Source organism: Sus scrofa, chromosome 4 (genome assembly GCF_000003025.6).
Source record: "Sus scrofa isolate TJ Tabasco breed Duroc chromosome 4, Sscrofa11.1, whole genome shotgun sequence".
NCBI lineage: Eukaryota > Metazoa > Chordata > Mammalia > Artiodactyla > Suidae > Sus > Sus scrofa.
The window spans coordinates 25,589,622-25,606,395 of NC_010446.5; the positions used below are offsets into that span (position 1 = coordinate 25,589,622).

Sequence of the window (16,774 nt, forward strand, 5' to 3'; positions counted from 1 at the left end):
GGATCAAATGGTAGTTCTAGTTTTAGTTTTCTGAGGCATCCCCATACTGTTTTCAACAGTGGTTGCACCAATTTGCACTCCCACCAACAGTGTAATAGGGTTCCCTTTTCTCCACACCCTCTCCAGAATTTATTGTTTGTAGACTTTTTGATGATGGCCATTCTGGCTGGTGTAAGGATGTATATGCATTTCTTTCTTTTTTCTTTTTTTTTTTTTTTGTCTTTTTGTCCTTTTTAGTGCCACACTTGTGGCATGTGGAGGTTCCCAGGCTAGGGGTCTAATCGGAGCTGTAGCCTCTGGCCTACACCATAGCCATAGCAACGAGGGATCCGAGCCACAACTGTGACCTACACTACAGCTCACGGCAATGCTGGATCCTTGACCCACTGAGCGAGACCAGGGATCAAACCCACAACCTCATGGTTCCTAGTCAGATTCGTTAACCACTGAGCCATGACAGGAACTCCCATACGTGCATTTCTTAATGCAGACTACCTATAATTCATCTCACAAAAGAGCTCTCACTATAGACTTTTCCTATGAGTGAGAAGGAAATTAGCATTTCTCTAATTACTACCAAAGGAAATGCATCAGTGCATCAGGTAAACAAATAAGCAATTAGTATACTATAGGAGTTGGCTAAGGCCACAAAATATATTTTGAAAAAAAATCATATTTTGGAAGCTGAAATTTCACTCAAATATCAAGTATTCAGAGAGTACTTTCAGTGATAAGGAAGGTACAAAGTACACTACTCACAAAGGACTTCTATAATTGTACTCAGAAAATGTCTAAAAATATTTAAATATACTTTTATTCAGAATAGGGTAAATAAAATCTTATGATAGGTATAATATTTTAGAATATTTCTGTATTTATTAAATGAATCAATATTATAATGTCCATGAATGTTTATAAATATATTTTTTGAAGTTTTATATTCAGTGACTATAAGGACAAGTTAGATCTTAGTTGTTTAAAGTTAAAATTTTTCAATAATTGAGTCCATAAAGGACATACTGATAAGGTTATCATTTGAGTTCTGAAAATGCATACTTTGAATTTATTACTTACTTTTGGGGTTTTCTTTTTTCAGTATGAAATATTTTCAATAACTGAAAAGTATACAGAATAATAAAAAACTTCAAAGTATTTACTTTTCAACTTGACCAATCTTAACATGGTACCGTATTTGCTTCAGATCTCTTATTTTGTTTTGATAAGTATAATATTACACATACAGTTGAAACTCCTGCACTTGCACTCGGAAAAGGGCTTTGTTTCTTCAGGGCTAGCAAAAGAAGTCAAGACATGGCCTGCATGGCTGGGTTAAGGAAGGCTCTCGTAGGGAGGAAAATCAAGTCAGTAAGACACAGATGTTTGGATATCTCCTCTATCTGCATCATTACTTGGAAGTGCTTGCCAGGGCAAGGTATCTGCTCAATATTGATGTGGTATGGATTTCAATGCAGTGGAAACATTAAATCCTCTATCATTCTCTCAATGTACTGAGCAAAGTAAGAAAATGGGCTTGTCAGTGAGAGAATATACAAGCCAAGCTGTTTGGTCAAGCACTAAGGATTTGGAATTGAACACTAAGAATGAGCAGCTAAATTAAATTGTCTGAAAACAATTTAACAACAAACCAGGGGATCCTTGGGAAGCTTAAACTATGGGTTGGAAATATTGATCTCATAGAGATTTGAACTTAAGCAACATGCCCAAGTCTCCCACTGGAAGAAGCTCCACATACTGTATACCAGGACCCAACCAACTATCCAGCCAAACCATAATGGGCAGTCAAGATCTTTTTCAGACACTCCTGCTCATTCCACAACAGTACACTCCTAATTCTGAATTGATGCTTATCTTTTCCATGCATGTAGCTTGTACATATTTTTATATTTTCCATCATGTACACATCCTTCATCCTATTTTTGTAAAACTTTGTTTTCATCATTTACATATCATTGTGAAAATTGTATTTTCATTTACATTGTTTGCGATTTATCAATGATAGATTTAGTTTATTAATTTATGATAGCCCATCATTAATTTATTTATATTCTACCCATGATATTCCATCCATAAATTCATTTATTTATAATATTCCATTATACAGTTAATTTATAAATTTTTCTGATAGACATTTGAGTTCTTTTGGTTTTCCACTATAAACTATGATGAAATGACCATTCTTTTACATACTTCTTGAATGTATATGTGATAGTGTCTCTGAGCTATCTCTATACCTAGGGGTAGGATTATTGGATCAAAGGATGTGAAACTCCTGAACCTCACTACATATCCACTAATTATTCTTGGAAGAGGTTGTACCAATTTATATCCCCAATAACAGAAAAAATGTTTCAGAAACTCCATTTTTAATCGAGATCTAACCTGACATATAACATTATACTATTTTTAGGTATATGTACAACATAATGATTTGATACATGTATATATTGCAAAGTGATTACCATAGTAAGGTTAGGTAACATTCATAACCACATATATTTACAATTTTTTCTTGTGATGAGAACTTTTTAGATCTATTCCCTTAGCAAATTTTAAATATAGAATATATACAGCATTAGGTATAGTCACCATACTATATATTATGTCTATAGAACTCTTTATCTTATAAATGAAAATTTCTTCCTCTCAGGGAGGAAGAAATTTTGATGTGCTCTTCTAGAGTCTTCTAGTTGGTCTAAGAATTAAATTTACATAGGACAGATTAGCAGGAGAAAATCAAAGTTTTAATAACCTGTACACATGGTAAAGACAAAACTGAGTAGCCAAAATGACTGAAACCCCCACCTTCAGTACTATCTTCAGCTAAAGACAAAAGAAAATGTTGAGGGATGGTGGTTTGGGACTTTAAAGGGGAGGAAAGCAATTCATAGTGATGAAAAAGCAAATGTTGATAAATAAATGTTTGCTGGGCCATGCAGAGACCAGGAGACAGAGAAGGGACTCTGTTCTCTAAGTCCTGCTGAGTTTCCCATATTGCATGTAGCCTGTATTTTTTGCAGATATCTCTGGTCATAGCTCTGTTCTAAGAATAAGCCTGTTAACTAAATTCTTTAGGAAGCTAAGGAGAATGTAAAAAGAAATTCCTGAATTTTCTGTTTCTTAAAAATAGTCAGCCTAGATTAATACTCATGCAAATTTTGGTCCCCTACCTACCCTTTGATCACCTTCATTCATTTCACCTATACCCCCTCCCTACCTTGGTCTCTGGCAATCACCAATCTGTTCTATTTATAAGTTTATTTATTTTTTTGGTTCCCACATATAAGTATCCAAATTATCTCACTTGACATAATGTTCTCAAGATCCATCTTATTATCTCAAATGACAGAATTTCCTTCTTTTTATGGCTTAATAATATCCCACTATTATTTATATAGATCACATTGTCTTTATTCATTCATCCAACGATGGATACTTAAGTAGTTTCCATATTTTGGCTATTTTAAATAATGCTGGAATAAACTTGGGGATGCAGATATCTTTTAGAGATAGTGATTTCAAGAAACCACATTTTGAAACCCAGTGATCTCATCATGCTTGAGTTATCAATCTCATGGGTGTTAATTATTATCTTGTTTTTATTGCCTTTTCCCTACTTACTCTTAAGCATTTTTTTCCAATTTTGCATATTTAAGTTTCTTTTTTGTAAATCACATATTCTTAATCACTGCACATTTTTCCTAATCAGTTGCTTACTTATTTTTTTATTTATAGTGTAGGAAATCTTTTTTATGTTATATATTAATCCTTTATCTGTTATCTATGTATACTAAAAAACATACCATCCTTGGCTAGGGTTTCATTTTATTTCTGGTTTCTTTTGATTTACAAACATTTTAAAAATCACTACCAATTTAATCTTTCCTTTTATTCATGATTTATACTTTTAATGCCTTGATTAAAAAGCCTCCCTTATTATAAGGTCATAAAAGCAGTTTCCTGAACTTTATTGAAGTTTTAAAACTTTGCTTTACAACTTTAATCTCTTTCATCAGTGCAGAGTTTATTATAATGTAAGCTAGGAACCAATTTTATTTTTCTATTGTCCTAGTTCTAGCTCTGTTTATTGACAGATAATGTTACTGCTGTCTGTTTCTATATAACTGCTTCTCAACTTTCTATTCTGTTCCATTGGCTTATTTTTCTATCTCCAGGAAAATACTTCTCAGAATTTTTTACTGTTGCTTTAAAATAAGATATGATAATAAGTAGGCAGAGTACAATACCTTATACCTCTTCAAAACTGTCTTGGTGTCTATTAATTTTTTTTTACTTTAAAAATTTTTTGTTATAGTTTATTTGCAATGTTATGTCAGTTTCTACTGTATAGCAAAGTGACCCAGTTATACATATATATGCATTCTTTTTTATCATATTATCTTCCGTCATGTTCCATCACAAATGATTGGGTATAGTTCCCTGTGCTATACAGCAGGACCTCATTGCTTATCCACTCTAAATGTGATAGCTTACATCTACTAACCACAACCTCCCAGTCCATCCCACTTCCTCCCCTCTCCCCCTTGGCAACCACAAGTCTGTTCTCCATGTCCATGAGTTTGTTTCTTTTCTGTAGATAGGTTCATTTGTGCCATTTATTAGATTCCAGATATAAGTGATATAATATGGTTTGCCTTTCTCTTTCTGACTTACTTCACTTAGTATAAGAATCTCTGGTTCCATCCATGTTGTTGCAAATGGGATTAATTTGTTCCTTTTTATGGCTGAGTAGTATTCCATTGTGTATATATAGCATGTCTTCTTAATCCATTCATCTGTCGATGGACATTTAGGTTGCTTCCTTGTCTTGACTATTGTGATTAGTGCTGCAATGAACATTTGGGTGTGTGTATATTTCTGCATGAAAGTTTTGTCTGGTGTGTGCCCAGGAGTGGGATTGCTGGATCATATGGTAATTCTATATTTCATTTTCTGAGATACCTCCTTACTGTTTTCCATAGTAGTATACCAATTTACATTCCCACCAGCATTGCAGGAGGGTTCCTTTTCCTCCACACCCTCTCCATCATTTGTTATTTGTAGACTCATTAATGATGACATTCTGACTGATGTGAGGTGATACCTCATTATAGTTTTGATTTGCATTTTCCTAGTAATTAATGATGTTGAGCATTTTTTCATGTGCCCATTGGCCTCTGTATGTCTTCTTTGGAGAAATATCTATTTAGGTCTTCTGCCCATTTTCCAATGGGTGGTTGGCTTTTTTGCTGTTGAGTTATGTGAATTGTTCGTATATTTTAGAGATTTAACCCTTGTCGTTTGCATCATTTGTAAACAATTTTCTCCCATTATGTAGATTATCTTTTTTTTAATGCATTTCTTAGCTGTACAAAAGTTTGTAAGTTTGATTAGGTCCCATTGGTTTATTTATTTATTTTTTTTCTGTTGCCTTGGGAGAGTGAATTAAGAAAACATTTGTATGGTTGATGTCAAAGAATGCTTTGCCAGTGTTTTCTTCTGGGAGTTTGATGGTGTCTTTTCCTATGTTTGAGTCTTTAAGCCATTTTGAGTTTGTTTTTGTGCAGGGTGTGTTCTAATTTCATTGATGTGCATGCAGCTATCCAGTTTTCCCAGAACTACTGAAGAGACTTTTTCCCATCTTTTATTTATTCTTCCTTTGTCAGAGATTGACCAGGAGTTCCTATTGTGGCTCAGTGGTAACAAACACAACTAATATCCAAGAGGATGTGGATTTGATCCATGGCCTCACTTAGTGGGTTAAGGATCTGGTGTTATTGTGAGCTGTGGTGTATGTCACAGACACGGCTCAGACCTGGCATTGCTGTGGCTGTTGGGTAGGCTGGAAGCTGCAGCTCCAGTTCAAACCTCAGACCTGGAACATGTAGCAGGTGCAGCCCTAAAAAAAGAAAAATAAAAAGAAACCCACATAACTGACCATAGGTTTTTGGATTTATTTTGTGGTTGGTTCCATATATATTTTTGGTTTGTTTTAGTTCTGTGAAAAATGTCATGGATAATTTGATAGGGATTGCATTAAATCTGTAGATTGCTTTGGGTAGTATTGCAATTCTAATGATATTCATTCTTCCAATCCAGGAGCATGGAATATCTTTGCATTTCTTTGGATCCTCTTTATTTTCCTTGATTAATGTTTTATAGTTCTCAGCATATAAGTCTTTTGCCTCCTTGGTCAGGTTTATCCCTAGGGGCTATGATTTTAAAAGTTATTGTATTTGCATATTCCTTTTCTAATATTTAATTATTAGTATATGGAAATGCTACTGATTTCTGAATGTTTATCTTATATCCTGCTACTTGGCCGAATTTGTTGATCAGTTCAAGTCGTTTTTGTGTGGAGTCATTGGAGTTTTCTAAATATAGTGTCATGTCATCTGCACTGAGTGACAAGTTTATCTCCTCTCTTCCAATTTGGATACATTTTGTTTATCTTGTTTGTCTGATTGCTGTGGCTAGGACTTCCAATATTATCTTGAAAAAAAGTGGTGAGACTATGGGTTTGTCATAAATGGATTTTATTATATTAAGTTATGTCCCCTCTATACCTATTTTGGTAAGAGTTTTTATCATGAATGGATGTTGGACTTTGTCAAATGCTTTTTCTGCATATATTGAAATGATCATGTGGTTTTTGACTTTTCTTTTGTTAATGTTGTATATGATGTTGATTGATTTGCATGTGTTGAACCATCCTTGTGAATCTAGGATAAATCCCACTTGGTCGTGGTGTATGATCATTTTTATATGTTGTTGGATTCAGTTGGCTAAAATTTTGTTGAGAATTTTTGTGTCTGTATTCATCAAAGACAGGCATATGATTTTAATTTTAGTATTATCTTTTTCTGGTTTTGGCATTAGAGTGATGGTGGCTTGTACAATGTCATTTGGATTATTCCTTCTTCTTCAGCCCCTGGAAAAGTTTAAGAGGATGTGTATAAATTTTTCTTTGTATGTGTGGTAGAATTTGCTTGTGAAGTCATCTGGTCCTGGACTTTTGTTTGTAGGGAGTGTTCTTATTACATATTCAATTTCATTTCTAGTGATCAGTCTGTTCAATTGATCCATTTCTTCTTGATTCAGTTTTGGTGAGCTCTGTGTATCTAGAAAGCTGTCCATTTCTTATAGGGTTGTCAGGTTTATTGGCATATAATTGTTCATAGTATTCTCTTATTATTTTTTTTTTTTTTTTTTTTTTTTTTTTTTTTTTTTTTTTTTTTTTTTTTGTCTTTTGTCTTTTTGTTGTTGTTGTTGTTGTTGTTGTTGTTGCTACTTCTTGGGCCGCTCCCGCGGCATATGGAGGTTCCCAGACTAGGGGTTGAATCGGAGCTGTAGCCACCGGCCTACGCCAGAGCCACAGCAACGCGGGATCCGAGCCGCATCTGAGACTTACATCACAGCTCACGGCAACGCCGGATCGTTAACCCACTGAGCAAGGGCAGGGACCGAACCCGCGACCTCATGGTTCCTAGTCGGATTTGTTAACCACTGCGCCACGACGGGAACTCCTCTTATTATTTTTTTATATTTTTTAATATCCATTGAGATTTCTTGTTTTTCATTTTGATTTTGTTTGAGTTATTTCTCTCTTGGTGAGTCTGGCCAGAGGTTTGTGAGTTTTTTTTTTTACCAGTTCAAAGCATAAGCTCTTGGTTTTATTAATTTGTTCTAGTGTTTTTGAATCTCCTTTTATTGATTTGCTCTCTGATCTTTATGATTTCCTTCCTTCTGGTGACTTTAGGTTTTGCTTGTTCTTCTTTTTCTAATTCTTTTTGTGGTATGTTAAGTTGTTGCTTTGAGATTTTTCTTTTCCTTTTTTTTGAGGAAAGCCTGTGACACTATGGCTATGAACTTGCCTCTAAGCACTGCTTTTGCAGCATCCCATAGATTTTGAATGGTTGTGTTTTCATTGTCATTTGTCTCGAGGTATTTTTTAAATTTTCCTTTTGATTTTTTCATTGACCCATGTTATTTAGTAACATATTGTTTAATTTCCATGTTGTCAGTTTTTTCTCATTTCTTTTCTTGTGGTTGATTTCTAGATTCATGCCATTGTGGTCAGAGAAGATGCTTGAAATAATTTCTATATTCTTAAATTCATTGGGGTTAGTTTTATGCCCCATATGTGGTCAATCCTTGAGAATTTTCCATGTGCACTTGAAAGGAATGTATATTCTGATTTTTTTGGATATAATGTCCTGAAAATATCAATTAAATCTAACTTTTCTATTGTGTCATTTAGGATCTCTGTTGCCTTATTGACCTCCAGTCTAGAGAATCTGTCCACTGATGCAAGTGAGGTGTTAAAATCTCCTACTGTTATTTATTACCATCAATTTCCCCTTTTTTGTCTGTTAGTACTTGTTGAGTATATTTGGGTGCTCCTATATGAGGGGTTAATAATTGTTTCGAACTTTTTCTTTCTTTCTTTCTTTTTTTTTTTTTTTTTGTCTTTTTGCTGTTTCTTTGGGCTGCTTCTGTGGCATATGGAGGTTCCCAGGCCAGGGGTCGAATCGGAGCTGTAGCCACCAGCCTACGCCACAGCCACAGCAACGCAGGATCCGAGCCGCATCTGCGACCTACACCACAGCTCATGGCAATGCCAGATCATTAACCCGCTGAGCAAGGGCAGGGATCAAACCCGCAACCTCGTGGTTCTTAGTTGGATTCGTTAACCACTGCGCCATGATGGGAATTCCTGAACTTTTTTGATTTCATAATTAAATGTGTTCTGCCTGTTCTACATATTCAATTTGACTAGGGCTGTACTGAATTTATAAATTATTTGGGGTTAAATTGAAGTATGTATGATATTTAATTATCACATTTATTAATATGGCATATTTTCAATTTACTTATATCTTATTTGCCTTTCTTCAGTAATGATTCATAATTTTTAAGTAAAAGTCTATCTAAATCCTAAATGTAGGGAGTTCCCTTGTGGCTCAGTGGGTTAAGGATCTGGCATTGTCACTGCTGTGGCTCAGGTCACTGCCATGGCATGTGTTTGATTCCTGGCCCAGAAATTTCCACATGCCATGGATATGTCCCCCAACAGATCTAAATGTCTTGTAATTTCCATTGTAAATATGTGATATTTTTATTATTATATTTTCCTTATTGATGCTAATAATAAGACCACATGGATTTTTGCAGTTATGCCTTGTATCTAGTGAACTTGTTTAAGTCTTTCATCCTTTTATGAGTTATCATATTTTTTCTGTAGATTTTTTTTTTAATTTTTTGTCTAGTCAGTGATAGTTCAGTTTCTTTCTAGTCTGTACATACAGTTTCACCCCCTACTCTGGGTAGGAAATTCAATGATATGTCAAACTGAAACAGTGATGGCTGTCATCCCATGTCATTACTAATTTATAGGGAATACATCTAATATTTCACCTTTAAGTATGATATTAATAAGAAATAACATTTTTTAACTCATTGCTTTCAGGGACATTTCAAAGGTATTACATATGAAAATCATTTACCTCCATGAATGAAGATGTTTTAGCACAACAAGGTTAAATATTTTGCCCAAAGTTGTATGACAGAGCTAAGATTTCATTTAGAGTGGCCTCAAAGAATGCTCTTATCTAAAATATTATATTCTACCTAGAGATATACTTTTTCAGTTATAGCAAGTTCTCTTCTATTTCTGGTTTACTAAAACTCTTTTAATCATAAAAGTATTAAGTTGTATCAATTGTGTTTTCATCAGCTATTGAAAATATCACATGATTTTCCTTTGTGAAGCTCTTAATGTTGTAAATTATATTACGGTTTTGAACGTTAAAACATCTTTACATTCATAGGATAAAACAAGTTTGTTCATTTTTTAAAAATATATTTTCTGATTACAATGTACTAATGCATTAAATTTTTGTAATTGTGGAATATATTGCCATATGTTTATTACCATGTATTAAAAATAAGTCATCATTGATATACTGCCATGAGATTAGTCTATACTTTTTCTTCCTTATAGTGTCCTTGTTTAGTTTTGACCAATATTGTGCAGCTGCTTAACTATGGGAACATTCTTAATTTCCTAATACATAAAAATTTGTATAAGGTAGGGCTCATCCATTTCTCAAATATTTGCTAGAACTTTCCTGTAAAACTATGGACTTAGTATTTTGAGGAAGTAGAAATTTAGTTGTTATAAATCTATTAAGGTTTTCTGTTTCATCTTAGATTTTTGAAAATCTTTTCCTAAAAACTAGTTGTTTTCAACCAAGTTTTCAAATGTTTAGACATAAAAATGTTCACGTAGTTCTCTTACTTTTTCTGTTGCTGTATGTTTTTATTAACATTACCTAGTATTTTTGCTAATATTGTTTTTACCTAAATGATTTTTTCCCTTCTATTTTCTCTAGATTTTTTTCTAATTTATTTAAATAAATCCTTAGCTTACTAATTTTTCAGTTTTTTTTCTGCTAATATTTTTTCTGGGGGCAATGAACTTTCCTCCAAGTACTACTATGGCTGCTTTGCAAACATTTTGATATGTGGAAATTTCTTATTATGCAGTTCTAAATTTGCTCTAATTGAACTGCCTTATGTTTTTTTTATTTTTTTTATTTGTTTTATCTTTTTTTTTTGCTTTATTTTTTTCTCTACTTAAGAGTTACTTAGAAGTGCGGAAATTTCTTATTATGCAATTCTAAATTTGTTCTAATTGAACTGCCTTATGATTTTTTTTCTCTGCTTAAGAGTTACTTATAAGTGCTTACAGGAGTTCCCGTTGTAACTCAGCAGAAATGAATGCCACTAAGAACCATGAGGTTGTGGATACCATCCCTGGCCTTGCTCAGTGGGTTAAGATCTGGCATTTCCATGAGCTGTAGTGTAGGTCACAGACATGGCTCGGATCTGGTGTTGCTATGGTTCTGGCGTAGGCCAGCAGCTACAGCTCCCATTCAACCCCTAGCCTAGGAACCTCCATATGCCACCTGTGCAGCCCTAAAAAGAAAAAAAAAAAAAAGTGCTTCCATATCTTATAATCAGTTTCAATGTTTACTTACATATGAATTTCTAATTTACTTGCACTATGGTCAGATATGTATGATTCCAATTCTTGACATATCTTATTGTTTATCGTGTGGCCTCTTATTGGTCACTTTTTATGCATGCCCCCAAAAGAATGTCATTTAATTTATGGACATAGTTTTATATATACTCATTAAATTCAGATCTCAATTTATATTTCTCAAATATGTATATCCTTGCCATGTAAAAAAATCTACTTGATCTAGCAATTATTGAAATAGTTGGGAAAATCAATTCTTTCTTTTTCTTTTTTTTCCTTAAAATTTTAATGATTTTTGTTTTCTATATTATTGGACCATATTTTCAGGTTCATATACATTGTATTTTTATCATTTTTGGGGGATGTATTAAATTGATTTATGTTTGTTTGCTTTCCCAATCTTATTTTGTACTTTCTACTCCTTTTGCTTTTTTATGCTACTATCAACATTTTCTCCTTTTATCAAAGTCATATCACTACCTGATATTTTATTGTTTATATTTGCTTGTTCATTTACTATATGCACTCTCATTTACACCTCTATATGCTTACACATATACTAAAATACAGCATTATTGAAATGTAAGAAAACTTAGAGACACATTCATGTTGCATTTTATATGTGGGAACTGCCTCTTTAGGAATATCTACTTATATCTGAAAGGTAACAGGTTTATAAATAAAGACTGTGAAAGAAAAGAAGAAAGAAAGGAAGAAAGAAAAAAATGAAGGAAGAGGGGAAGAGAGAGAGAGAGAGGTAGAAAAAGAGAAAAGCAATTAAGTAAAGCTAGGTTCTACTGTGAAGTTATATTTAATAAAACATTTCCAAAGACCCTTAGGGTAAAAGATATAGGAAGAATGCCACAAATACTATCATACTCAGGGTAGATGGTGCTAATTTGTTATAGTATTCTTCCTCATGGAAGCTGGACTTGACCTCACAATTCTTCCTTTACATAACATTCTAGGTAGCCATGATTAAATCCAGGTAATTAAGCACTTGAGATAAAACCTATTTACCATATCTCAGCTAAATATATGTCCTTTCCTATTTCCCAGGTTGGTCAATTTCTATTCCCATTATATCCAAGAAGTTAAGACTTGCACTGCTATAGGAAAAGGGCCATCAATAGACATTAAAAAAAAGACAATATGAATTACTTATTATGTACTTTGTTATAAGTGCAATGATTAGCTCTCTTAACATGGTATCTCTGTCCTTCCCTTGAGCAGGCACACATAAATGCAATAAAATGTTAACTAAAAAGCATTATAAGTATTGCTGTCCCTATTTTACAAATGACAAAATTGAAATTTGGATTATTAAAATTAATTGCATAATATGGCATAAATTACTTTATCATAACAATAAAGGCAATAAAAATATGAATACAACTAGAGAGAAATATATAAGCATTCCATGAACTGCAATTGTTTTCCTTGGATTCTACAACTACTCTTCACCATCCTCAGCTATTATACCTGCACCCACTTACAATTCTATGAGGTCTTATTTTTATACTCCAGATATTATTTCTTCACAGTGTTAGTAATGAATTTATCATACTCCCCAAATCCAACCTAATTTTCTGGACTGGTCCTCAAAATCCTCATCCACAGGAAAATTCCATTCCCCACTTCACAGTCTCCAGGATCTGTCTTTCATTATCAGCCTCCCTATATTCTATTCTTATTTCAAAAACTGTTACTTCTTATTTCAAAAACTGTTACTTCTTTTATTGCCTAGTTTCTTAAAGCTGATAAAATGGTCTTTACATTTATTTCTGCCATAGACAAACAAACATGTCAGAATTTTCAAGATAAAACATACACTTCCAAAATGAATTGGCATATAACTGGAGGCCCGCGGTAGTGAAAACTATTCCTCTGTCATTTGTAATTCATGTCATATTTTGTGACTTAAGGATGTGGATTTCTGTTATCACTCAAAAAGTAAAGCTTTTGGAGTTCCCATCGTGGCTCAGTGGTTAATGAATCTGATTAGGAACCATGAGGTTGCGAGTTCAATCCCTGGCTTTGCTCAGCATGTTAAGGATCTGGCGTTGCCGTGAGCTGTGGTGTAGGTTGCAGACACGGTTCTGATCTGGCGTTGCTGTGGCTCTGGCATAGGCCTGTGGCTACAGCTCCTATTAGACCCTTAGCCTGGTAACCTCCATATGCCGTGGGAGCGGCCCTAGGAAAGGCAAAAAGACAAAAAAAAAAAAAAAAAAAAAAAAAGGTAAAGCTTTTAAGTCCTAACTCACTCTAAATAATGGCCTTAGTAGGTCTTTACTTAAAAAGCCATAGGTGCAGACGCGGCTTGGATCCCGCGTTGCTGTGGCTCTGGCGTAGGCCAGTGGCTGCAGCTCCTATTCGACCCCTAGCCTGGGAACCTCCATAGGCCGCGGGAGCGGCCCAAAGAAATAGCAAAAAGACAAAAAAAAAAAAAAAAAAAAAAAAAAAAAGCCATAGGTCCAGAACCTACCTCTATTAGAGCTCAAACCAGAGCAGAGTTGCTATAGCTTGTGTTCATAACTATCTCTTCACCTCCCTCTTAAAGACAGATGCTGAATCTTATTTTTGTTTGCAAATACACAGCAGTTGTGCAAACACAGTATTTGAACAATGAATGAACGCAGTTGTCAAATACCACAAAAAACACAAGCTTGTTAACATGGATTCTGGAAGGAATACCACTTTATGTTTATATAAAACAATAGTGGATATGCTCCATTTTTGTTGACAATAGTAAACTGGAGCAAAGGAGTAGACATTTGAAGGTGAGAGATATTTTGCTAATTTGAAAGCAATGTCCCCAAAGAGTTTTAATCAGGCTAGTCTCCATTTACCTTAGTGTAATTTTAGTGAGATATAATATTGACAAATTTACAGTCTAATAATATTTTAAACAATGTTTTCATTACATTGTCCATATTAAGACAATTTTAAATTATGTTAATAAGTATGTCAAATATTTATAACTATTATATTTAATAAATATGACCTACAGTAGTGATATTTATAGTATTTTAACAAAATATTCTGATTCACCTGAAGGAGAGATAAAATATACTGTTTTTGCTACTGAAGGAGACCTCTTGGCAGATGGTGTTTTAGCTGACAGGGATGTGAATTTATGACACCAAATACGTACTGAGAAAGACATATACATGATTGTTTATATAGAAAATAAGTTAGCCACCTGCTACAAGAACCTTAAAGTATCATAAATTACTTTCTAACATATCATTTAAGGTAAGATATATCTTTCCCTTAAACAAAAATGTAAGGTTACAACAGAGCAATCCCTGTTACCTTTTAGCTTTACCCTGAGATATTCTGTGGGAATTGTTTAAATCCTGTTTCAGCAATGTTTTCCAAAATAAAAGAGAAAAATGCCTGGTTTAAATTTATTTTCAAAAAGCACCCTGGGAGATCTGGCCCTATGTAAACTATGGGTCTTCCAGTTGAGACAGTTTGTTGAGATTTGTTGTGATCATATGAGAGGTCTGCAATGCACGCACAGCTTGAAAGGAGTTTAGATCTTATTTGCTGAACTCACGCTTAGCAGGTATATGTCCATCTACACAGTCCACTAGTCTGGAAATAAAAGGTAGTTGAATATTACATTCTCTGGTCACTTCTCAAAAACGAAAGTAATATAGAACTCATTATCCACAGACTAACATTATTCAGAATAAGTGTTCATTGATGAGTGTATACCCATATATGAGAATAAACTTTGAAGATATTTTAATACTAAACTTTAACAATAAGATATTTAGAGTTCTTATTAGCCCAGAAAAATATGTATTTATAAAGCAAACATTAAGTTTGAATTGAACAGGAGTTCCTGTCATGGCTCAGCAGGTTAAGAATCCACCTAGCATCCATTTGAATATGGGTTCAAGCCCTGGGCTCGCTCAGTGGGTTAAGGATCTGGTGTTGCCAGGAGCTGTGGTGTATGTCACAGACATGGCTTGGATCCAGCGTTACTGTGGCTATGGCATAGGCCAGCAGCTCTGGCTCTGATTCGACCCCTAGCCTGGGAACTTCTGTATGCCACAGGTACAGCCATAAAAAGAAATAAGTATTAATTGAACAAATATTTTTTAGTTATTGTCATGCCTGATGCAAAGTATGATTAAAACTTTATAATGCCATAAATATTATGCTTATTATAATGTCAACATCTGATGTCTTTTTTCATTTATAATTATTTTTATTTTTTCCATTATATCTGGTTTACAGTGTTATGTCACTTTTCTACTGTACAGCAAGTTAACCCAGGTCTTAATTAATAAGATGAATATAAAAGCATAGCGAAGCTTTAATTTTTCCATTGGATCTTCTTCAGGGCACATTTTTTAGCTTTCTCATGTCAAATTTTTTACATTAAGCATTTATGATACTTTAATTTCCTGTGGGAAAAATTATGAAAAATAAATGTTTTATAAAAATAAAAAAATTCCATTGCTATGATATAAGCTTTATTGCTTGTGCTCACTTCTACCATCCAGCAGATATCTTCTAATATATTTATTTGGAAAATATAAGGTAAGGGAGTCTTTTACCTGGCATCTGTTCCATAGGCAAACTATTATTAAAGCAAATAAAATTAATTATGCATAAAAAGTAATAATAGTAACTTGTCTAAGTCATACTTTTCTTCTTCAAAAACTAAAATCATCTTTTCATCTACCTCTTAGACCTTAATACAAGGGTTCTTCAGATGTTTTCAGAATTTCCAGGTGTAATTTTATGGCATACAGGGAAATAAACAAGGACAGTTTTATTCATAGAAAGCTCTTCACCAAAGATTTAAAATAGAATGTAAACATAATAATGAGACAAATGAATCCTCTCAAAATGAGGGTAGCAGCATAAAAGCAGAGGTAGTATTTTAAATTTGTCAACTCTATTTCCCTTTCTTCAAAAGTAGGATGTTTGCAGTAGAGATTTACTGATATGTCACCGAAAATTTGGGGAAAACTTTAAAGAAGAAAAAAAGCAATTTTTTTTTGAAAGATGAATGTTAACACAGACTTGTCAAAGAGATTAATTCTTCTTCTAAAAATTTCAATTCTTCCTTTTCCCTCCAGGGATTTATCTCAATTTCTATATAATCTAGGTTGCCGTTCTGCCTAAAAATTACGTTGTGTTTTCCTGCTTAGTTAAGGAAATGCTCAATGTGACATTTTATTACTAAAACCAACCTCTGTAACACTAAAGCCCCATTCTTAGTGACCAAATTTAGTATTCACTTGTTGGTTCTTTCTTTAAAATAGGGCTGTAGGAATGTTTTATCTGGGAAAAAATATAATTCTTTGGGCTGGGAAGAAATTTTTATATTTTATTCTGAATGTAACATATGAGCTACAAATTTCCTGCATTTATGTGTGGATATGCAGGTGTGACATGTTCTTGGGAGATATTTTATTTCTTTCTTTAATCCTGGAGTGAAACTCACAGATCTGGTTGACTAGCTTATACAGTCCAGTACAACTCCTCTTCATATCCTTCATCTCCCTTTCACTTAGTCTGCCCATCATCCCTCAATGCTCCGTTCAGATGTCAATTCTTCAGGAAGTTTCCTAGATGCTTCTCTTTATGCATCACACATAGCAATCACAAGTATTAATTTATGTAATTATTTTCTTAGTAGACTGCAAATGTCATGAGGGCTAGAATATTTTCTCATTGTTCACT

At 33.7% G+C, this 16,774-nt stretch overlaps 1 protein-coding gene across 6 annotated transcripts in view; it reads left to right on the top strand.

The window, feature by feature from the left end:
* Window positions 1-16,774, top strand: part of CSMD3 (CUB and Sushi multiple domains 3) — a 1,223,593-nt gene that overhangs the window by 941,758 nt on the left and 265,061 nt on the right. The window lies entirely within an intron of this gene.